This window comes from Perna viridis, chromosome 2 (assembly GCF_037379345.1).
Source record: "Perna viridis isolate PV_CMFRI_1.1 ecotype Kerala chromosome 2, ASM3737934v1, whole genome shotgun sequence".
NCBI lineage: Eukaryota > Metazoa > Mollusca > Bivalvia > Mytilida > Mytilidae > Perna > Perna viridis.
Window position 1 is genome coordinate 58,419,298 of NC_142446.1, and position 25,265 is coordinate 58,444,562.

General features: G+C 34.0%; 1 pseudogene; it reads left to right on the plus strand.

Moving 5' to 3' along the window:
* The first annotated feature begins 7,122 nt into the window (after positions 1–7,122).
* On the plus strand, positions 7,123–12,121 carry LOC148626242 (uncharacterized; annotated as a pseudogene).
* Positions 12,122–25,265: the final 13,144 nt, after the last annotated feature.

Genomic DNA, 25,265 nt, shown 5'->3' on the forward strand with positions numbered 1-25,265 from the left:
GTAGACTCTGTTGTAACAAAGGGCAACCGGACTCTTGGATTCGTGAGAAGAAACTTGAAGGACTGCCCAAAACAGTGCGGGAAAGAATTTACTTGACCCTAGTTACACCAACAGTCAAGTATGTTTCAACATTATGGGATCCTATCAGCCTAAGTAAAATCAAGGCCCTCGAAAATGTTCAGAGACGAGCGAGGCGCTACGTTACCAGGACTACACCACCAAGACACATTTATGTGTCACAAATATGTTAAAGGAACGAAATTGGGCATCATTAAAAGAGCGACGAAAAAACAGCAGATATTCTATCAAGAGAGAACTACCACAATATACATATATAGAGATGCCTTTTTCCAATAAACATTCCGAAACTGGAATGGCCTGAAAAATACCACAGTCCAGAGCACCATCATCGAGAACTTCAGACTAGCCCTGAGAGATGCTAGAGCACCACCATCCATGTACATACTTTTATTGTGAATATTGGAACGTTTTAAATGTATATACACCCATGGACTACAGCTGTGTGCACTGGTCTACAAGTTCTCCTACGCAGAACTTAAAACAGTCGTTCCATTTGTTTTTCAAACCATATTGGTCAGAGTACATACATTTATCATGATGAAATGTTGAAGCGATGGAAACCGTCCGCCATTAATAGATCACGCTCAGCATCAACGAAATGCATCATGGGTAATCTCGCTGTATATCGCCCCACGCCACATATTTATTATCGGACTATATAAAATTGCGCGAGATTTCAATCCTTGCAATATAAAAATCCTTGGTGAAAACGATTTAACAAACAAAAACAAAATATAAAGGAAATGATCACAAACAAAAATCAATAGGGGTTGTTATACTTATAACTACAAGTTGAGGGTGCACGTAAAATATTACTTTTGGAACGGAAGGATAACAGACACATAATTTTTTATTTGGAATCATGAAATATTCTGTTAGATTCCGGTTTTGAAAATCAAAATCGTTTCTACTCCGTTTCGAACGAAAAGTAATAAGCTCCGCCTACTCTCTATTTGGATTCAAAATGTCAATAAAACAGGGTCTCTCGTGGAATAAAAATCAAAACTTCAATAAAAAAAATGTAATTTTTGTAGCAAATATGGTATCAGCATACAGGAAAATGATTCTGAAATCGAACTAGGTAGATGTGAAATGCACAATTTCAAATTGAAAGTCGTTACAAGCGGTTGAAGAGCGGTACTCCGTGGAACCACGGAATCTCCAACATTTGGTATGGCACATCGTTCTGACTCCAACCCGACATATCAATATCCAAATAAAAAAGAAAGGGTTGCAGGGTCAAAAGAAATTCGGACTAATCTTGAAGATGAAAACTTCGTTATTGTTTTCCTTACTATTGTGTTCGTGGTGAATATCAACAACTACCTCTAAAATGTTGGCCTGATTACATCCTGACTACAATTTCAGTCCTAACTGATTGGACATTGACATCTATAGAGCCTTTGGTGGTACGTTGATGAGCATGATCAATATATACCTCCGCGATTGCGAAATAGGGCTTTGGTAGAATTATAGAATTTTCCGTGTGGAAGTGCATGCTTATCGATTATCCCACAGTTAGCACACAAGGGTCTATTTAAATTAGATTAATCAACCCATTCAGTTTGAACTTTTTTAGTATTGATTTTTAAAATTAGTTATTCCTACACAATTACACATCTGTCAAAATTATTTATCTTAATGTTTAGAATAACATAATTTTGTACATGTCGCAACTTGCATGAAATAGCAACTTGTACACAGCATTGAAAGTATTGACGTAATCTGAATAAATAAATATGATTCCATAGTGCTGCTAGATACATGTACATTCTGCAACTTGAGGTATATGTATATACTATTATTATTTTAATTTATTTTATTATTGCGTATGAAATGCTGAATTTTACATCTATTTGTATACAGCAAGATTTTAAATATAAATGAAGCTAAAATACCGTGTCTTATTTCCAATGAATAAGAAAGCAATTTGCCATGTTTTAAGTCCAGGGTAAAATCTTTTGACACTTGCATTTGAATTATCTTCTTTTGAAAATATGTCACAGAAAAGCAACGAATCAGAAAGCTCATTACAGATCATATATACCATGGTTTTGATTTGTATCACCATTGTCTTGCGTCATATATGGAAATATTCATTGACTATTTTACTAAAAAAATTAAACTGGTACTTACGGAAGATTCCCATTACAGAGGGTAAATATTTGCATTTCTAATTGCATATTAAAATCATGTAGCATGAAAAATTGTAGTTCTTCGGCAATACATGGACCAGGTGTATATGCGGAGGATTAAGACATCACGGTTAACCACATACATGTTCACATAGACCTCTCTCTGCTCGAATCTTTTATGTACATCAAAAATATAGCCTCTAGGTATTAGTTTTAAATTTTACTTGTAGATGCACCGTTTCTAACCCCTAACGCAATTTGTAAGGTTCCAATGTTTACTAAAGCAATTTAAATAAAATATCAAAAATAAAAATATGTAGGCTTTCCAACCATGTGTCACATTTTGCAAGATTTGTAGTATTATTACCTAGCAAAAGTGTACTAGTTTTACGTAGCGAAACGTAGCAGATCGTAATTACTACGTGTCGAAACATACCAATACGTGATGGGAACGTGAGTCTACACAAAAGTCGTATAAGTATATAGCAAATGTAGTTAGAACGTAGCAATAACCTAGTAAAATCTAGCTTTCAAAATAACTGGACATTTTTAATCAAAACGTACCTGAAACGTATCATTTTTTTAAATATCCCTTGAAACGTGACAGCGTGACTGGAGCTTATGACATATACAAATTAGATTGGAATTTTTCGGTTATAATTTCCACTTGGCATATGAAGTGATTCTTAGTAAGAGGAAATATTTATGAATTGAATTTGTAAAATGTTAATACATGTTTAAAAATATTTAAATATCAATTTATCAGTAAATTTATACAATGAACTCACATTTCCGGTTTGATCACGCCTGTTTTTAAAAGTGTCTGTGGTGTATCAAAAATGCGATAAAAATGTGCAAATATTGGCTCAATTATATTTCACAATATTTGACCCATGTACGTAAAATAAAGCATACTTCTATTAGATCTGAAGTAATAAATGTATTTAGAACCATAAATTGTGCAGGGTAATATCCACATGATAACCATAGTTTGTCAAATCATCTGCGTCACTTTTTTTAATACATCGAAAGTACAACTTCATGGACATTTTTTATTAGCAAACCAGACGGCCTTTGAAAATCGAACAGATTGTAAACATCAAAACTGGTAATATATCATGTCCAAACTCCAGGTTGATGTTATTTATTATAAACAATATGTATGTTGTCATGACAACGACCAACAACGAAAATAAGTGGTGCTTCTTCTGAAAAGATAAACCAACATTACGAGTACACGCAGAAAACATCGTGATCGAGGAGTGGATCGACAATTTCATGAAAAGAAAGGTGCGATCAAGAAGGCATTTACAAGAAAGGAGACAGGCGAACATCTGTCCATATATTGTATTTTTTCAGTAGTAGCAAAATTATAATAAGTTTTTTTAATAAATAAATGACTTTTACTTTTATAAAAATGTGTACTGAATTTAGTTAATATTTTTTCTATTGAATGAAAACCACAAATGATAGTCACAACACTCTGCTATGTGTCAGTAGCTAGTTTGATATTTTTTGATAAATAAATGGTTTTATCATGGCTACCTACCATTGTAAAAATTGTGTGCCATGTTCTTTTCGCGAGATTAATATTCCGGCTGTTTTCTGGTGTGTAAAATGCTCAGAGGCTCTGTGTAATCCAAAGAGTTGGAAAACAATCTCGCTGAACTTTCAAGAACATTTATTTCAACAAAAAGAAATTGATAACAAATATATATGTGTTTGCACAAGTTTCAACATATATAAGTATCTCTGTTCATGTTGGATCCTGTACAATCTTTATCATAAAATTGGTTGCAACTTGGACAAACCTTTTTTCTAGACATTTTAAGTATCAAAATATATCAAGTAAAAAGTGCAAATCTGTGAAATCAAGGAGTTAAATATAGAAGGATTCGCAGGGGAAGCTAAAGCTATAAACATTCTTATATACACCCTCAGACATTTTTTTATCAATTTAAAACAAATTTTATGATGACCGGGTGTGAGGCCCACTCCTATTCTTGGCGTATATTAATGACATATCTGAGTCCTTAGACCACTCTGAAACGAGATTATTTGCGGACGACACCATCCTGTTCAGGATAATCAACAACCAAGCTGACAGCCCACTCTTACAAAAAGATCTCACTGCTCTCGAGACATGGGAGGATAAATGACAGATTAAGTTTAACCTATAGAAATGCACTGTCATCAAAATCAGTCCGAACAAGACCAGACCCGTTCTTCAGACACACTACCAACTCCATGTTTAAACACTTGAAGTGGAGGACTCCAGAAAGTATCTTGGAGTTACATTAACAAGTAGCCTGACATGGTACCAAACGTAGACTCTGTTGTAACAAAGGGCAACCGGACTCTTGGATTCGTGAGAAGAAACTTGAAGGACTGCCCAAAACAGTGCGGGAAAGAATTTACTTGACCCTAGTTACACCAACAGTCAAGTATGTTTCAACATTATGGGATCCTATCAGCCTAAGTAAAATCAAGGCCCTCGAAAATGTTCAGAGACGAGCGAGGCGCTACGTTACCAGGACTACACCACCAAGACACATTTATGTGTCACAAATATGTTAAAGGAACGAAATTGGGCATCATTAAAAGAGCGACGAAAAAACAGCAGATATTCTATCAAGAGAGAACTACCACAATATACATATATAGAGATGCCTTTTTCCAATAAACATTCCGAAACTGGAATGGCCTGAAAAATACCACAGTCCAGAGCACCATCATCGAGAACTTCAGACTAGCCCTGAGAGATGCTAGAGCACCACCATCCATGTACATACTTTTATTGTGAATATTGGAACGTTTTAAATGTATATACACCCATGGACTACAGCTGTGTGCACTGGTCTACAAGTTCTCCTACGCAGAACTTAAAACAGTCGTTCCATTTGTTTTTCAAACCATATTGGTCAGAGTACATACATTTATCATGATGAAATGTTGAAGCGATGGAAACCGTCCGCCATTAATAGATCACGCTCAGCATCAACGAAATGCATCATGGGTAATCTCGCTGTATATCGCCCCACGCCACATATTTATTATCGGACTATATAAAATTGCGCGAGATTTCAATCCTTGCAATATAAAAATCCTTGGTGAAAACGATTTAACAAACAAAAACAAAATATAAAGGAAATGATCAAAAATTATAAGTTATCACAAACAAAAATCAATAGGGGTTGTTATACTTATAACTACAAGTTGAGGGTGCACGTAAAATATTACTTTTGGAACGGAAGGATAACAGACACATAATTTTTTATTTGGAATCATGAAATATTCTGTTAGATTCCGGTTTTGAAAATCAAAATCGTTTCTACTCCGTTTCGAACGAAAAGTAATAAGCTCCGCCTACTCTCTATTTGGATTCAAAATGTCAATAAAACAGGGTCTCTCGTGGAATAAAAATCAAAACTTCAATAAAAAAAATGTAATTTTTGTAGCAAATATGGTATCAGCATACAGGAAAATGATTCTGAAATCGAACTAGGTAGATGTGAAATGCACAATTTCAAATTGAAAGTCGTTACAAGCGGTTGAAGAGCGGTACTCCGTGGAACCACGGAATCTCCAACATTTGGTATGGCACATCGTTCTGACTCCAACCCGACATATCAATATCCAAATAAAAAAGAAAGGGTTGCAGGGTCAAAAGAAATTCGGACTAATCTTGAAGATGAAAACTTCGTTATTGTTTTCCTTACTATTGTGTTCGTGGTGAATATCAACAGCTACCTCTAAAATGTTGGCCTGATTACATCCTGACTACAATTTCAGTCCTAACTGATTGGACATTGACATCTATAGAGCCTTTGGTGGTACGTTGATGAGCATGATCAATACCTCCGCGATTGCGAAATAGGGCTTTGGTAGAATAATAGAATTTTCCGTGTGGAAGTGTATATCGATTATCCCACAATTAGCACACAAGGGTGTATTTAAAATAGATTAATCAGCCCATTCAGTTTGAACATTTTTAGTATTGATTTTTGAAATTAGTTTCCACATCTGTCAAAATTATTTATCTTAATGTTTAGAATAACATAATTTTGTACATGTTGCGACTTGTATGAAATGGCAATTTGTACACAGTATTGAAAGTATTGACGTAATCTGAATAAATAAATATGATTCCATAGCGCTTCTAGATACATGTACATCCTTAACTTGAGGTATATGTATATATTATCATTATAATTGTTTTTACTATTGCGTATAAAAAGCTGAAACTTTTAGTTTACAGTAAGATTTTAAATACAAATGAAGCTAAAATACCGTGTCTTATTTCCAATGAAAAAAAGCAATTTGCCATGTTTAAAATCCAGGGTGAAAAATAATAAAAATCTTTTGACACTTGCATTTGAATTATCTTCTTTAAAAAAAATATGTCACAGTGCCAAGTTTGTTAATAAAATAACCTACGTTGCCCCAGAAAAGCAACCAATCAGAAAGCTTATTGCAGATCATATATACCATGGTTTAGATTGGTATCACCATTGCCTTACGTCATATTTGGAAGTATTCATTGACTATTTTACTAAAGAAAAACAGAAACTGGTACTTACGGAAGATTCTCATTACAGATCATAACAATTTACATTTCTAATTGCATACGTGCACATGGACCTCTCTCTGCTCGAATCTTTTATGTGTATCAAAAAATATACCCTCTAGGTATTAGTTTTAAATTTTACTTGTAGAAACACCGTGCCTAACCCCTAAAGGAAGGTTTTACGGTTTCAACGCAAGATTCGTGTTTTTGTAAAGCCGGTGTTTGTAAATTAACGGTTATTTCCTCTCAAAATAAGTGCATGGGAAACCTTAGTAAATTGCTCTGATATGAATGACGACTTAATTAATCTATATAGCAATATGAGCATTTTGTGCCAAAATGATCAAGCTAAAAGCAGCTCTTGTTTACAGAGGTAAAAAGTGTACCGTTTTCTCAACCATTCGTGAAAAGCAAATGTAAACAAGACGAATTTTGTCTCAATTTAAGCTTTTTTTTTAACCTCAAAACGGCCTATAATGGCCCTCATAGTGGGCAATTCGTTTATCATCATTTAGTCTACAGAGTTCTCAAATTTCCCAAGAATGCTCGCATTTCTGAAAAAAATACGGAATTTTGATATAACGCCGATGTTATATGATAGTTTTACCCTCACGCAATATCATATGATATCTTAACCCCGGGGTCCATATATTGTATAAGATATTGACCTCCGGATTTTTTTTTTTTATATAACCCCCCTAATGATACTTTAACCCCTCTACAAGGTTTTAATTTATCACAGAAGGGGCTAATATAGCGCGGCAGGGGGTTAAAATATTATAACGGGGTTTATTTATCGCATTAGGTGGGTTAAAATATCAAAGCAGGGGAGGACATATCACAGCAGGGGGTAAAATATCGCAACATGGGGTTAAAATATCCCAGCAGGAGGGTTAAAATATCACGGCAGGGGTTACAATATCGCAGAAATATTGCAGCGTTAATGTTCATTTTCCACACCTGGGGGTGTTAAACTATCATAACAGGGGGAGGGTAAAATATTGCAGCAGGGGATTAAATTATCATAACAGAGCAGTTCATTTAACGTATCAGGGGATTAAATTATTACAGCAGTAGAGTTCATTTTTCGAACCAAGGGGGTTAATATATCGCAGCAGGGGGTTAAATTATCATAATATGGAGCTTGATTTAACGTAACAGGGAATTAAATTATCACAGCAGTAGGGTTCATTTTTCGCACCACGGTGGTTAATATATCGCAGCAGGAGGGTTCAAATATCACAGCAGGGGGTTCAAATACCGCAGTAGGGGATTAAATTATCAAAACGGGAGGGGGTTCATTTATCGCATCAGTGAGGTCAAATTATTTTAGCATGGGGTTAATTTATCGCTACAGGGGGTTAAAATATCGCAGCAGGAGGGTTTAAATATCATTAGAGGGGTTGATTTTACACAGCAGGGGGGTTGAAATATTGCATTAAGGGTTTAAATCATCATAACAGGGGGTTCATTTATCGCATCGGGAGGGGGGGTTAAGATATCGCAGCAGTAGGGTTAATTTATCCCACCAGGGGGTTGAAATATATAAGTTTTGACATCTCCATTGGGCAATTTTCATTTTCACTTTTATTTTTAATACAGTTTCTATGAGGCTTACTGAAGGATTTTCATTCAAAAATATTTTGGATCTGCTATTTATCTTAAAATATGTTTTTACTTGTTATAGTGTAAAAATTCTGTCGGGAAATTTTCCAGTTTCTCCAATGAAGTACTTTTATTTGCACTTACATTTCCTAAAAGTATTTCTATGGGCTGAAGGATTTCCAATAAAAAATATTTGGGATCAAGAAATTCATTAATCACTTATTATAAGCCTCTGCCTGGTTTTAAGGTAGACATGTATATAAAAATCGCTATCTTTATGAAGTTTTTAACTAGTTTTAGCCCTTTGGAACCTTATTGTCAATGATAAGAGAAACAACCCTCCAAAATTGATATTAAGGTAGATATTTTGAAACTTGTTGTTCAATATCATAGAAATGTATCAGTTTTATTCAAGACATTGGGAATACCAGAAAAATGCTCATTGCTGACCCATTTTTGTTTTCTATTTTAAATGGTTCAAGTCGGGACCCTAGAATCAACCATAGCCATCATTTTGTGGTATGAATCCTTTTGTACAGTTTCATTAGCATTCGCACATTTTTTTACAGAACTTTGAACTTTGTCTGAAGTCATTGTGAGGATACCAGAGAAAAAGGATCTAGACACTTTTTGGCCCCTAACTCCCATATTGTTCAAGTCACAACCCTCAGAATCAATCCCAGGTTTACTATTGTGGTATAACATCTTTTGGTACTAATTCATTGTGAACTTTTCACTTATACCCAAGTTAATTGTCTCGACACAAAATGCAAATAGATGTTAGAAATGAAACATTTATAGAAAATTGAAAAAAACATTCTTTGACCCCTTCCTGAGAAGTTGACATTTTTACCTTACCTAGCCTAAAATGCCATGATAGCTATTACCATTACTTGACGTTCGTCGTTTTTTGTCTGTTGTCTGTTGTTGTGTAGTAAAATATTTTCAGTTTTCATCAAACTGAACAAGAACAATTTTATCTATTGCCAGATTTTGACTAAACCAAACTGTTTTTGAGTTATTTGCAAATATACATTGGGGTGAGCTGAAAAGTTTATTTTTTGGGGTATGGTCCCTTCGACCCTTAAAACTCATAAAAATTTAAGATATATCTGATATCTGCATTCTTAAGAGGGATATATTAAATTTTCTTTTAAATCTGACCAAAATGTTTTAAATAGTTCGAAAAATTAATGCAATTATCATACACCTCCTTATAATTTTACCCCCTATATGACATTTTAACCCCCGTCAAAATATCGCAGGGGGGTTAAAACATTATACAGGGGAGTCAAATTATCATAAGAGGGTCAAAATTTCGCTATGATATTTTAACCCCGGAGTCAATATTTCGCGAGGGTCAAAATATCGTATGACACCGGTTTGACTGTTTTGTATTCTTGCAACGTTGGTTGTAACTGTATTATTATGATATCATATTCAGGTAAAATATGAATAAATTTGAAACGTTTAACAAAAAAATTGCCTTATATATGATGTGCGTTTTGAAGACTTAGAAGCAACGCTCTCTGTAAGAACAATGGGCAAAAAATAAGGTTTCGTGAATTCTTTTATCATGTCACTCATTATTATTTGTAACAAAAATCAAAACAACACTTTGTGTGTATATTTTTGGCCGCGCCCTTAATCATCAAGGATTAATCATGAAGCGTATGGATTATCCATTAATTCATTAACATATGGATACAGTTCAGGAGGGTGCAAAATAGAAAAGAATTATAAATACGCAAATTCTACCTGTATTTAAAACATTTTGTTGCTTTTTTAATGCAGGATAAAAGAAAAATTGTGATATTGTCGAGAATGTGTAGTCGGCACAGGACCTTAAAGATGCTCTCTTCGAGAAAATATTTTAAGATTTTAAGATTTTATCAGACATATCAGACATGGTAAACAGATACATACAACAAAGAACATAAAACAACCAAAATAATACATACAAAGTAACAAAAGTAAATGATTGATTGATTGACTGTTGGGGTTTAACGCCCGAGTAGCAATATTTCAGTTATATTCAGGAGACAAAAGTAAATGAGCAACTTCACTAAAAACTGGGAGCATGGAACAGGTGCACCAATAGGGTAAGCGTCCTCTGCTTTCCTAGAAACACCCGCCGAGTTGCTCATAAAAAGTCAAATCCATGAGAGACGAAAGGAAAGGAAAACTATGAGACATTGAACACATTTTCGTTGTACAGATGGATACACCGTAACGATCCACGAGTTCATGATGACGATCATAAAACATCTGCTGTGATATCTTCAGTCTTGTAGCAACATAACCCTGTTCCAGAAGCTTATTTGTAAGTAGTTTAGCTCGATAAAAAAAGTCTGCATAGGTACAGCGAGCATTTTACAAACACTTACACTCCTGATTTCTCTTTTAAATATTTCTGCATCTGAGTAGCCTAGTTGTTTATCTGTTACTTAAGAGGTTAAACTATTTCTTTAACGAGTATGTTAGTTTATTTTATTCCCATAATTTGGAAATAATTTTATCAATAAAAGATTATACCATTTCTTAAATATTAAATGTAACTGGGTTTACCAATGTACGAACATGGACCATTAGTTGTGTATAGTATCGTAACCACCCTAAAGTGACAAGAATGCTTGCAATTTATTAATGTCTATGTGACTTAACATATGTAACTGATATTCCTGTAAGAGTTACAGGAATAAACATTAATAAATCTACATGTCAGTTACTGTAAATTTGTAAATTGTTTCACAACTTTTTCTACTTACCGTACCCGAAAACGCCAAAGCAATATGCCAAAGAAGAAATATTTTCATGCTGAATGTCACTCTAATATCCCACTCTCTGCAATATTTAGGCAACTATTGTTTGTTAATCCAAAAATATATATATTGACGAATGGAAAGGCACAAATCGAAGTCTTACGGTCACCACAGCATTCTTTGACCTCGGAAAATTTCCAAAAGGATCGTTTTCTAATATGCGCAGCCCGGATGATTACCGGTCTTGTATGCAGATTTATAAATACTTGAAAAATCCATTGGTATCTATACAGATTCTCAAAAGTTTACGAATATAATCACAGACCTCAGAAAAAATTCCTCTTTAACTACAAAAGTTGTAGGTATTGACCGAAAGACGTTATGGTCTTTCAAAATACAGCCGAAAATTGTCAAACTTTATTCCAAACCGGGTTACCCAAAACATTACCCAAATACGTACATTCCGGAATATACATGTGTGATTCATTCTATACTAACTGTTGTCGCCAAAGCAATAAATTCCAAATTATTTCCAACTATTACTGCTGTGTAGATCTAGCTTAATTCCAGAACTTAGTAGGTCGTCAAAAGGACTTTTATTTAGATATTCCCAGTGATTTTGATAAATCTAGAGTTGGTGTTACACAGGTGTATAAACCTGATTTAATAAATGTGACAGCAAGATCTAAAATTCTAGGAAATATGAATTGGATTGGTGGAGATCTGTTTCTTGGGAAACCGAAAGTTCTGTATTATTTGTCTCAGGGTCTGAGGAATGTGGAACAACATATTTATATTCTATATATACGAAATACGAGAGAAAAAAGAACGCAATTTCTGTTGAAGTTCAAACTTATATTCCTGGTACTAAACCTGTAGCTTGTGGTGATCTTTGGTTTTATCTAGGATGTTTGATGTATCACGAAATAACAAATAGTACTCGAACAGCGCTGAAAGGAGTCGTCATTTAATTACTGGTCGAGTTATTAAGGTTCAATAGTTTTAACGCAAATTATCATTTCATTAAACTAAAATTGAATCAGATAAGTTTTTTTTTATTTAGTCATTTGTATAAACAATACAAAAAATAGAAAAAGGTTAAAATTCTGAAGATTATTTTGTTCACGTACTCAAGTTGAATTACAGACAAACCTGTCCAAATTGAACCTGTAAAATCCAAAAACCTGTCTAAACCAGACACCTTTGCACCATGACATATCGAACACCTGTCTAAATTTATGATTGGCCCGTGTAGGCCCGGGTATCAAAAGAAAAGGCCCGCAGCATCGCTGAGCTTGTCTTAAAAGGCGACTAAATAGTGCTCAGAACGCTGGCCAGGGGCCAGGGCGTTCTGCCCACAGAGCAACTTGGTTGTTTGCCCCAGGTGGTGGAATGGGGTATCCCTTTCGTGTTACATGTTAGGGTCGTCAGGCTAACATTATAATACTGAAAAACGGATCGCAAACCATAGGCTTGTTCTGTAGTTACAGATCGTATATGAACTGTGGTTAAGATTAACATCGGCGGTATGGTGTCTAAAAAATGTTTTGATAGGTATAACTGCATTGAGTCTATACTACCACAAGGGCTTGAGCTCATGAGTTTGATCCGTAAAATTGTCAAAAATTCGACTAAAATGCCATTTTTACGTTTTTTTTCCCACATTTTACTGTCCATGCCATACACACAAAAACTGTATTTTTTGTGTAATGCCATGGATAGTAAAATGCAAAAAATCGTAAAAATGGCTTTTTAATCGAACTTTTGTCAATTTTATGAATAAAGCTCTATACTCCAAACAAGTCAGAATATAAATGTAACTTACCAGACAACCTCGACCATTGCTGCTGTACTCTATAATGCAGTCATGACTCTAGAAATGATATAAACCACCAGCATATTCCAAGATCAAGGACACTTAATTTTCAATTTTGTCTGATATTAAGAATTATTCTGTACACTTGTAATGTGTATTCATGTTGTTTTCAGCTGTATTTGTAACTCATTTGTTTTTGTGTAGGAAACATGTTTATTAACATCTAAGATTTAATGTCCCCTGTTAAAAGATCTCCTGGCTGCCATCAGACACAGACAAGATCTGTCACCATTGTTCTGTCAAAACTTATCATGTTTTCATTTTTTTTAATTATCAAAATCTAACAAAAAAGGCCCCGTGCAGGTCCGGGTGTTAAAAGAATAGGCCTGCAGCAGCGCTAAGCTTGTCGTAAAAGGCGACTAAATAGTGCTCAGAAACCTAGCCGGGGGCTAGGCGCTCTGCCCACAGAGCAACTGTGATGTGTGCCCCAGGTGGTGGAATGGGGTACCCCTGGCGTGTTACATGCTGGGGTTGTCAGGCTATAATACGGAAAACCTGACCGCAAACCATAGTGGTGCACCGTGTTGGGAAAGATGCCACGTTCCTCGCACGTTAAAGAACCCTGCTGTGGTATTCGATAGGAGTAGGAACCTTTGCGCTCCTTCACAGGAGGCTAAATTGCCCGACCTTACCCATCCCCCTTTTTCTAGTGGCAATCAAAATTTGTCGACCCTATTATCCTTGTGACCCATCCTTTTTTTTTTTTTCATTTCATGTTCATTTTATCATCCATTTCATGTTCATTGTCTGAATATAGCTGAAATATTGCTGCTCGGACGTTAAACCCCAACAAACAAAAAAAAAAACAAAACTAACAAAAAAGAATTTATAAACATGTAACTTGTGCAAAATAGTAAGGGCTACAATTATAAAAAATAAATGACACTTGCGGGAGGTTCTTCTAGTTGAGAAAAGCCTCTTAAGTGTAAGTCCTTGTAAGAATCAGGCAAAGTGGGTAAAATTAGAAACATGCATGTCAAACCCCCACTGATCTGAAAGAATAATCAAGGGAACCAAGGTTATAGCGGTAATGAAAAGAATGTAATCCAGGGACAAAAACCAGATATGACAATTTAATTTTACTCAAAGATTCTTTCTCTATTTGAACAGACCATCATTTGATCTCTGCATCATTGGATTTGCCTAGATATTTTTCAATAGAATGTTACAAATGTAAGGTTTTGACAGAGTTATCTGCCTTTGCAATGTTCATTTTCGGTGCATTTCACTGAAAACATAACTAAATTTACCGAAATATTATAGAAAATTTAGTCTTTTTCCCTTGATTCTGATGGTGCAAATAGTCATATCAAACTTTCAAAATGGCGGGTTTGTCATACCATGTTTCACCCACTGTCTGATTCTTACAGAGACTGGCACTTAAGTTTTCTTTAAATAATGTATTTTTCCGCTGATACTCACCCAATTATGTATAAAGAACCTATTTATGTAAATCAAAGTTTATGACAGAATTTATATGTTGCATCCATTCTTAAGAAAACCAATCACTTTTCAATCGATAAGAGTATGTCGTGCTTGAATAAGTAAGACTTAACATTCATATATCCCCCACACACATTATCACCACAAATAATGCGTCCGGATTGTCAAACCCGAGGTTAAATGTATTGTAATCATCACGATATAAGGGCGAACCGAAAGAAGTTTTAAGTACTGTGTTACCAATCCAAAAGTTCAAGCATTGAAGAATCCATTTCTTCATTTCCTCACTTTTAATCAAACCTAGCCCAAAATTAACAAGTTCTTCTGACAAAAAGGAGGGGTTCAAACATCTGAAACTCCCAAACCGTCCCAACCATCACCACCACCACTACCCTGAATCCCTATTTGATTATACCCCTACTGTAATTAGCAAAAAATCAATGACATGTCTTTGTGACTATCAAATCATTTCATCATAGCTACTTAGACATGTAGAATTTAATGAATATGGATTTGGATACAATATTAGGGAATATATAATTTCATTTCGAACTTTTCTACTCCCTGCTTATTACGAAAGTATTCGTGAACTATCTTTGTGGGTGTGACAGGCACTCCGTGGGAAATATTTAAATGAATTATATATTTACATATACATGTGTATTTGCATATTGTTACATTCGAAGTAAAAAGTATTTAGCAGTATACACTTCTTTTCTGCGTCTATGACTGTTACACTTCAAGAATATAATTAATTGTTCTGATTATGATATATTTTTTTTTATTTATAAATAGTACAAAAAGGCTAAATGAAACCTGTTATTCAAGAATCACCTTAAAGAGGAAATTTTAATATTATCACAATGTATTGTGTATTTATATCCTTAAGTCTACTGTAACTAAGCGTGTGTATTTTTAAATTAATTTCAATACTTCAGCATAAGCCTGTTCATATAACGTACTTTCTTCTTTTAATTCCCGTCTCTAAAATGCACTTGACGGAATAAAACATACGAAAATCAACGAAAAATGAAAAATACAATATAACTTGTTTTTGACACCCGGCTATGAAAAACGATTTAGCCGTGTTCTTCCTTTCTTCGTTCATTTACCCCGGATGTGACATTTCTAAACAAAAAATGCGGAGGACGCTTACCCTACCAGGCTCCCAGTTTTAATGGGATTGAGGCCGGATTGCACATTCGCTATTGTCTTTTTTAATGTGTTTTTTTCTTCGTTGTATGTTCTTCTTAATGAGTCTATTTCCCATGTCTTGTCGTTATCCTTGGATTATACTTTTTTTACTACCGTTCGATTCCTGGTTTCCTTTATTTCCCTCCCAGATAGCAATAGAGATCTATTGCTTCGACCTAACTTGATCACAGTATTTTCTTCTTTTTAATTTCTGAGTCAATACTATGTAGCAGGAGTACATCTCTGCCTTAAAACCAGGCCGAACAATATGATCAGTGATTTATACTTTTCTTAATCCCACATTTATTGTAATATTCTTCAGTAGGCTAATAGAAACTGTATTCCACATTAAGATTGCATACAAATGAAAGTCGGTCACTGGAGACACATATATTAACATCAAAAATTTGATTGTGTACAGAAAAAGTACGGGAAAAATTTCTGTCGATTTTTTTACACTATAACCAGTCAAAAACATTTCACGGTATAAAGTAGACCTAAGGAAAAGAAGACAGTATGAGTTGTTTTAAAGACCAACAAATGTATTTGAACAGTTTCAACGATTATCTTGAGATATAATGAATTACTCCTTGTCTGGTTTTTTAACAGACCCATACTTGAGTATACCACTCCCTAATCTGCAATATATATTCTCTACATTAATGTTGGTGTCCTTTTTTTTAATTAATAGTGACGCGTCACGGATGTTCGGTCATGTTCATATAAGTGGAAGTTACATGTAATCTAGTATTTGTGAAACTGTTAATATATACACTTTTACAAAATCTACAGCATGTTCGTGATCATTTTTGATAATGTGAATTCGAAAATAAAACAGAGAAAGTGTGCGGAAACGCCTTAAAAGAAAGTAAAAATTAAAGTTTATGATTCTAATAAAGATAATCAATTTAAACTTACTGAATAATCTACATACATGATCTAAAATTTTCTTCTGTCCAACGACTTTTATATCTTTTTTGAGTTAACAGGAATTCGCATTAATAGAATGGCAACACCTCACTTATACCCACTTACAACAAAAACAATACTATTTTCTGCCGGATGAGACTTTTGGCTGTAGTAAGCATAGGAAGCATAATTCTAGAGGTTACTCGACTTGCAATAGTGGGGACAACGACTAATGACCTGTATTCTGCCCTGTAATATTCTAATCATTTCATTTGTAAAATCATCCTCTAATAACACATTTTCTGATTTGATAATAAAAAAATGTCCATGAAATTGCACGTTTGATGTATTACAAAAAAGTGACGCAGATGATTTGACATACTATGTTTATGGTGTGGATATTGCCCTGCACAATTTATGGCTCTTGATTATTTTAGATCTAATGGAAGTATGATTTATTTTATGTACATGGGTCAAATATTGTGAAATGTAATTGAACCAATATTTGCACACTTTTATCGCATTTTTGGTACGCCACAGACAATCTTATAGACAAGAATAGATATGAGTAAACAGGAAGTGTGGATCTATTATATTCATTTACAGATAAATTTATATTTAAATATTTTAAAACATGTATAAAAATTTTACAAATTTAATTCATAAATATTTCCTCTTACTATGAATCACTTCATATGCCACATTTAGATTATAACCGAATAATTCCAATCTAATTTGTATATGTATTCAGCACCAGTCACACTGACACTTTTCAATGGATATTTTTTAAATGCTACGTCTTAGCTACGTTTTGATTTAAATTGTTATTGCTACGTTCTAACTAGATGTTCTACATATTAGTATGACTTTTGTTTAGACTCACATTTTCACCTTGATACACCTTCCAAATTGATATGTTTTGATACGTAGTAAGTACGCTCTGCTACGTAAAACTCTAGGTTTTCAGTACGCTTTTGCTAGGTTATCATTGCGTTTCACTACGGTCAATTACATTTTCCTACGAATTTGACTACGTTTGATATGTGACTACTTTGTCCAGCAGTATTTATCCATATGCCGAACAGACAGAAGCCAATGGACAGCAACACTGATATTAAGGAGGTATTTTATAATATTGGTATTAAGTAGCACTCCAGCTAAGAATCTTGCAAAATGTGATAAATGTTTGGAAAGCCTACATTTTTTTTTATTATGGATATTTCCTTAAAATACTTAAGTAAACAGAAATTAACATTTGGCTTTTGGTCTCTGGAGATAAAAAATTGTATGCAATTACTGGAGAAATTAAGGGAGATAAGTCTGTAAAGGACACTAAAATACAATTGAAGCTGTTGGATTTTCAATGTGGATTATTTCCAAAGAGCAGAGAGATTGAAATGAATTATCATACATTTTATCATATAATCCTATAAAGTAACAAAAATAATTTGTGTAGCCTTTTTGGGGTGTATCACATACTACAGAATTTGCATGATTCTTACTGCTACTTAAAACTATTTAATCTATCGAAAAGTATTTGTAATAAGGTTTATCATTTCCCATTGTATTAATAAATGATACCATAAAGGTTGTAGTTGAGTTATGTAGAAAATGATAGTAAAATATGTATATCATAATTCTTTCTCATGTTCTTGTAATTGTTATACTGTTTTGATGAATGGACATTTCCTGCTGCTGTGTGAGTTTTCGTTATTGCGCATGCACGTGGCCCAACACACATATCGAGTGACAAACTTATGATGAATTATTTGGTAAAGACGGTCATAAGTATGTGAACAATGGTAATCTGACCATAAAATGTAAGTCTTATTTGTGTTTTTTGTTCAGTTATTGTAAGCAATAGGTTTATTCGGAAGAGTAATGTTTCGTTTCTGGTTTCCGTTCTTTTGATTAGCTTGCGTAATTGTAAAAAGGGAGGGGGTCCACGACTAGTTGAACGGTTATGACAATATTTTGTAGCTCAATATATATGTAACTCATTTATGCTTGCTTGTTGACATATCAATTTTCAAAATATAGTAAGTTTTTAATGTAAATGAACCTCTCGGTACACTACTAATTTGGAATTGTTACTATCGTATAGATACAATTAAGAAAGACGCGGACTGTATGGTGAAGTATAAATATGATATTCATATAATATGCATTGTCCTGTAAATCGAGTATTTTGTAATTAAACTTAACTATTTGCTTGTTTCTCAACCAACCCTAAACTAGACGTTAGACCTCGTGGTATGGCTAGCATGAAAGTAATTTTACTTGAATTAGTCCTTACTTCTAGATCAATGTTTCAATTCCAATTTGTAGAATTCTAACACCCCTCCTGCAGCAGGAACATATTGTGGGAGAGGGAGAGTATACAAACTACTTCAAACCCTGAGCAACAACCAGAGCATATTTTCTACCCAGAGATTCCGCAAGAAAGGGAGCCTGATGTTGAGCCGAAAAGTGAACGAGAAAAATGTCAGTAAAACGAAATTGCAGATTGGTACAGGGAGCATAAGTATTTTTTACAACAAAATTGCATATAATCTTTATTTAAAATTTTGTATGATGTATACTATGTAGTTACTTCCCGTGGCTTTTTTTGCTGAAGCGTTTAATAGGTGTTTAAATTCTATGCAACAGAAAATAATACATATTATAGGTTTGTGATATGATGTCTTTTGTTTGTTTTTCACACACACATATATATTCAATTAATATCCCTTTATTTTCTTATCAAAGTAAAAACAGTAATAACATGACAAAAATGCACAGTGACTGTGTATCATCGACAAAGAATAATCTACCAGTACTTGCACTCGGTTGTTTTAAAGGAAATGACTTTACTACAGGTAATATCAATTGATTTCTATTGCAGCTGCTATACACTGTACCTCCTACAGCGAAGTTTTTTTTCTTAAATCCAGTTCTGGTACCTATATTATCTGCCGATTTAATTTAATGAAGAATCATATTGATTTGCGTGAAACAAATGCACTTGACAAATACGAATTGCAAAATCAACTTGAATGAACATTTTTTTTTTCGTGGTTTAAATTTATATAGGCCATAGCCAATATAAAGAAACGGAACTGAGAACCTCGAATTTAGCCGAAAGGGTAACGGGATAAAAGACTGGAAAGATTTGAGGACAAGGATCGAAACCATGAGGTCCCAATTGCGAGTTAGACGTCTGACCAGAGAGAAGAAATGACTGTCCAACAGAAAGAAACCCCAGTGTGCCTAAGAAAATAACCTCAAAACAAAATAGATTCGTCCAAATTTGTTTACCCCTTTTGGTTGAGGTAAATTAAGTACACCGTACAGACTCGTAGAAGAACATAGCTAAACTTAATGAAAGGTTCAGAAACGTATCGAAACCTGAACACGTCTAAACTAAAGTGTAGAGAATCGTAGTAGAAACGAGGTGATACGTAAACTACACTACGTTTATTACGTTGTTACGTTCCGCTACGCTTTTATACGTATTTTACTAGGTCTCTACCATGTTTCAGTTTTCGAAACGTTTGTTTTGGGAATTTTCAAGACATCCGGGACAGGTGTCGGTTTGAACTACGCATCACTACGTTTATTTACGTTTTTATTTCGCTTCGACACACTTCGTTGCGTTTACTCCCATTTTGCTACGATTTGAAAACGTGGTAAAACTTAGCTCTTGAAACATGACAGTGTGACTGGGGCTAAACGATTGATTATTAACCGTCTACGGCAACTGTAAAAATACCATGCACATATCGTAAACAAATTTGGTTATCCTCATTTTGACAAAATATGAAGCCGATTTAAGTTTTGAAACATCATACTATTTTTTTGCGACATCGGATATTCAAAATAACCATTAAAAAATATGATTACCAATAGTCCCTATTAATTACGTATATTGAAACTGTTTTCAGTTGATGCTGATAATTTTATTGTCAATTCCTTGTATCTATTTTACTAAATGAGTCAGCTAGAATGAAAGAAGATAAATTCATTTCCTATATTTTGGTATTTTCAGAATTTATCAAGGGGCTCTAACACCTGGAAGGTTATTTACTTTTGAGAGTTGGTTGTAACAGATAGGTAATTTGCTAGCACAGATTACTTAAAGGAAAAGACCATGTTATTATGCAAGTCATAAATTTCGAAACTAATCTCTTAAATATTTAAGTGAAATTAAATTGAAACAAAATAATTTCCTTTTCTTAATTAATTAATCGAGATTTATAATTAGGAAATTTGAATTTCCCGCGCCTTTGGGCGCCACCATGATCGGTTGAACTGTGACGTCAAGAAGTCGGTTTGTAAAGTGAAAGTAAATGGGTAATTGATTACGATGTCCGAAAATATCGCAAATTTGGAACTTTTCCCCTATAATTTCAACCCAAAATAAATAGAAGAGATTGAGGCACAACATGTAAGCAAATGTCAGACATCATTGACGAACAACGGGATTTGCAGCCAGATGACTAGTATTTGTAAGGCAAATCTTATTGCTACTTCCGAAGAATGTTCGTGTTGCGGGTAAATAAAAATTTAGAACATTTCTCTTTTATCATTCGTGGAATCGCAAGCTTGACAAGTCATCGTGTTTTGGTAATTAGATAAACATGACCGCAGAAATATTTACGAAATATTCTTTGTTTACATATTATTTGCAGTACTTGTATCAGTACCAAACCGACTTAGTGACGTCACGAGCCTATCGGAAGCTATCGGTAAAAATCAATAAAATCTGGCTATGATATATCTTCAGACAGGAGAGTTCTGCAAGATGGCTATCCACTTATATTTCGAGGATTTCGAACTTTGCATAGCCTTGAGCATTTTATAAAAGCGCATTTTGTATTAAAGGTTATTTATTTTTGTTTACGTGGGTATGATTTATCAAAAGAGCCTAACTTAATGCAAAGGTGGTCTTTCCCTTTAACTTGATATTACAAATTACTAATTTCAATCAATTACTAATTCATAAATTGGAAATGTTTTAAGTGACATTCTTAGGTAGTTCAAAATTCGTGGCACATAAGTCAGACTTTCTTTTTTACAGGTTAAGTATACATGGAGATGTTTAAATAATTTTTTCTTGAGACAAATTAATGCTAAAAACAGTAAAAACAGGAGCTAAAGATGTGTTTTAATGTAATTCAGTTCAATCTTCTTTTTACTTTCTTTATTTTTTCTATTTATAGGGATCATCTTGTTGTTCTAATACTACATGGTAAATCCGAATCCAATAGAGCTATAGATAAGATTTAATATAAGTCAAAGTTTTATTAATTGGAAACAAGGGTGGACACAGACTGGTATTGCCTGAAGAGCAAAATTGAACATACATACGTTTTGTCTTGAATGTGTTTGCCTTGTCTAGAAAACTCCTCCATTTATTTATATCAATAATGGAATTATGCGTGTGTTGTTAAATATTCATTAACGTATAGTACCAAATATCTACTGACATCAATAAATGGGGAACAAATTCCACAATGGCTTGCCATAACCATAAGATAAGTCATATACATATAACAATGATTCTTTCTTTAAGAAAGAACACGTGTAATTTTCAAGAATGTATTTGAGGCATGTAAAATAAACCGAGGAACACCCAGAACTGAAATACTGAGTGAAATAGAAAATATTGAACTCATTTCTTAGAAAAGAAGATAATGTCCGTAAGGCAGTGCATGATAAAATGTTTGATTTCCTTTCATATTACTTCAGTAAAAAAAAATGTTGAAATTTTTTATACAAAATGGGAATAGTAAGCTCATTAGGGAAAGGTTTGTATTTGTTAATACAACCTCCCCTCCAGGATAAATACTTCCTCCCCTCCAGGATAAATACAACCTCCCTTCAGGATAAATACAACCTCCCCTCCAGGATAAATACAACCTCCCTTCAGGATAAATACAACCTCCCCTCCAGGATAAATACAACCTCCCCTCCAGGATAAATACTTTAAAAGAATAATAGATGATTGGTTGAAAGGTGATGTAGTTGATGTTTTTCTTAATATTAATATGAAATATTCCCAATTTAGGGTCAGTTTCTTTCTTTTGTTAATAATAACTTAGATAAGTGCTCCAAAAGATTATTAGCACACACTATTGATAGACAATTACAGTACACTGTTTTCGTTTTTATTTGTCATTATAATGATATGAAATAGATAAAGTGGTGTTTGTATTATGGGGTAGATATCAACAAATAGGGAAAACATGGATTTTCACCTCTGTATGTAGCTTGTCAAAACGGTCATACAGAGATAGTGAAGATGTAACTTGACAAAAAGGCTGACATAAATAAATATTTAACTAATAGTGGAGCATCACCTCTGTGGGTAGCTTGTCTACAAGGTCATACAGAGATAGTGAAGATATTACTAGACAAAAGGCTGATATAAATAAATGTACATCTGATATTTGAGCATCACCTCTGTATAGAGCTTGTCAAAATGGTCATACAGAGATAGTGAAGATATTACTAGAAAAAGGCCGACATAAATAAACATACAACTGATATTTGAGCATCACCTCTGTATGTAGCTTGTCAAAATGACAAAACAGAGATAGTGAATATATTACTAGACAAAAAGGCTGACATAAATAAATGTAAAACTAATATTGAAGAATCACATCTGTATATATCTTGTCATAAAGGTCATACAAAGATAGTGAAGATATTACTAGAAGAAAAAAAAGGCTGACATAAATGAATGTACAAATAATAGTGGAGCATCACCTCTGTATGTAGCTGACCTGAAAGGTCATACAGAGATAGTGAAGATGTTGCATGATAAAAAGGATAACATAAATCACGGTATTACTATACTATACAATATATATATATATAGTATTGGAGTATGACCTTTGTATGAAGCCTGTTAAAATGGTCATACTTCTACAAGGAGCTTGGTCATTATGGAAACAAATCAATTGTACAAATGTTGCTTAGCAACGAAACCAACTACAATATAAGATGCAATAACGGTACACTCCCTGCTGGTTATGCTAGTGATAAAGGACACAAAGACATTATGAAGTTCTTCGAATCAAATATACTACGTGTAAAAGAAATATTATCGATTCTTCTATTATATACATGAGTTGAATTCGATTTCTCTTCAATTTATTATTTTTCAGAAACGGCATTTTTATGTCTTCCGTTTTGTTGATTAGTTTTTTAAGTTGTTTTTCGTGTCGTCTGTTGCAAGTACATATGCTTTTCATTTTCTGGGATTTGACAATTAAAGAATATAGATCTAAACATATACTTCATACCTCTCGTTCCCCAAACAACAGATGGTAAAATGGTGGAGAGTTCAAAAATGGGAATATCAGCTAAGTAAATTTGAAATATGTTTGCAATATTTTGTGCCAGTTCTCGAACTTTCTGAATGACCTTATCAACAGTTAACAAAAGGATTCGGTGCCTTTCCAAATGACTTGATCATGCAATTTGAAAAAAAAAATTCAAGTATTATTAATAGACAGCAGATGCTGTAATTTAGAGAACGCCACAGATCCTACTTGAAATTCAGAAAATAGAAATTCGGCTTCTACAATGTAAGAGACTGTGGCAGCATATAGATCAAAGCCTGAGTGAGATCTTTCTTATCTTAACGACTACATGCATTCATGTGCGTAGGGTCTTCCATACTACAAGACTAAATATGTAATAAAAGTAATGTGAGGTCTTCCTAATTTGTGCATGAAAAGTGTTTGGGTGATATCATTCTCATTTATTTAGTAAATTTAGACAGATTTTTGATTTTGATAGAAAACGAATTTGATGTTGATGAATTAAGTTCAAGTTCAATAGTCCCTTCTGACCTTGAACAGCTGTCCGTTAGCACAAATACTTCTACCGTCTATGACACTTCGCTGCTACCTCCAGCTCTCACCCAAAACTATATATCCGAAGCAAAAAAAGTGCAACAAGCATAGAAAAACTAGCTGTGCTTCAAAGAACCAAATGCTAGCTAGGTTGATAAAGAGAGAAGTACGCTGATGTACTCTGCAGGAGATTATGCGCATTTGCACAAAGAGCCAACCGAAAAAGGACAGAAATTCAAATTCAAATATTCGGGACCCTACATGTACCTTATTCATAAAGTCAACAGTCCGCATGTGTTTACATTGAAAGACTCGTTGACTCAACCACATCTTCCATGTCCGGTCCATATTGATAGATTGAAAACAGCTTTTGTACGCAAACCAAATCCTTCCAAATATTTCATGGACACTATTCAATCCAAAGTAAGCTATCAAAATGTTTCTATCTCAGAATCAGATTTGCTAAACGAAGAAACGTCTATACAAGAATCAGTTTCAGTCCATGAAAGCAATAGTGACGCCAAACATTCTACTGGACTGAACGAAACTGCACACGATTCACATGTACGCCGTTCAAAGAGAAAAATACGCAAGCCAGCTAGGTACAGAGATAGTTCATTTACAGACAACACTTCTGAGATTGACAATTCAGTACAATTTAAGGTTAAACGTGTTTTGGCGAAAAAATAGTAAACGGACAATGGCATTATTTAACAAATTTTGTAGGCGAGCCAGCCCAAAACTCAAAATGGATATCAGACTTTAATCTGGACCCCAGAATTAAGAAAATAATTGAATCGAGACCACCGCCACATATTTTGTAGTTATGTACGGTGAGATCTTTCTCAC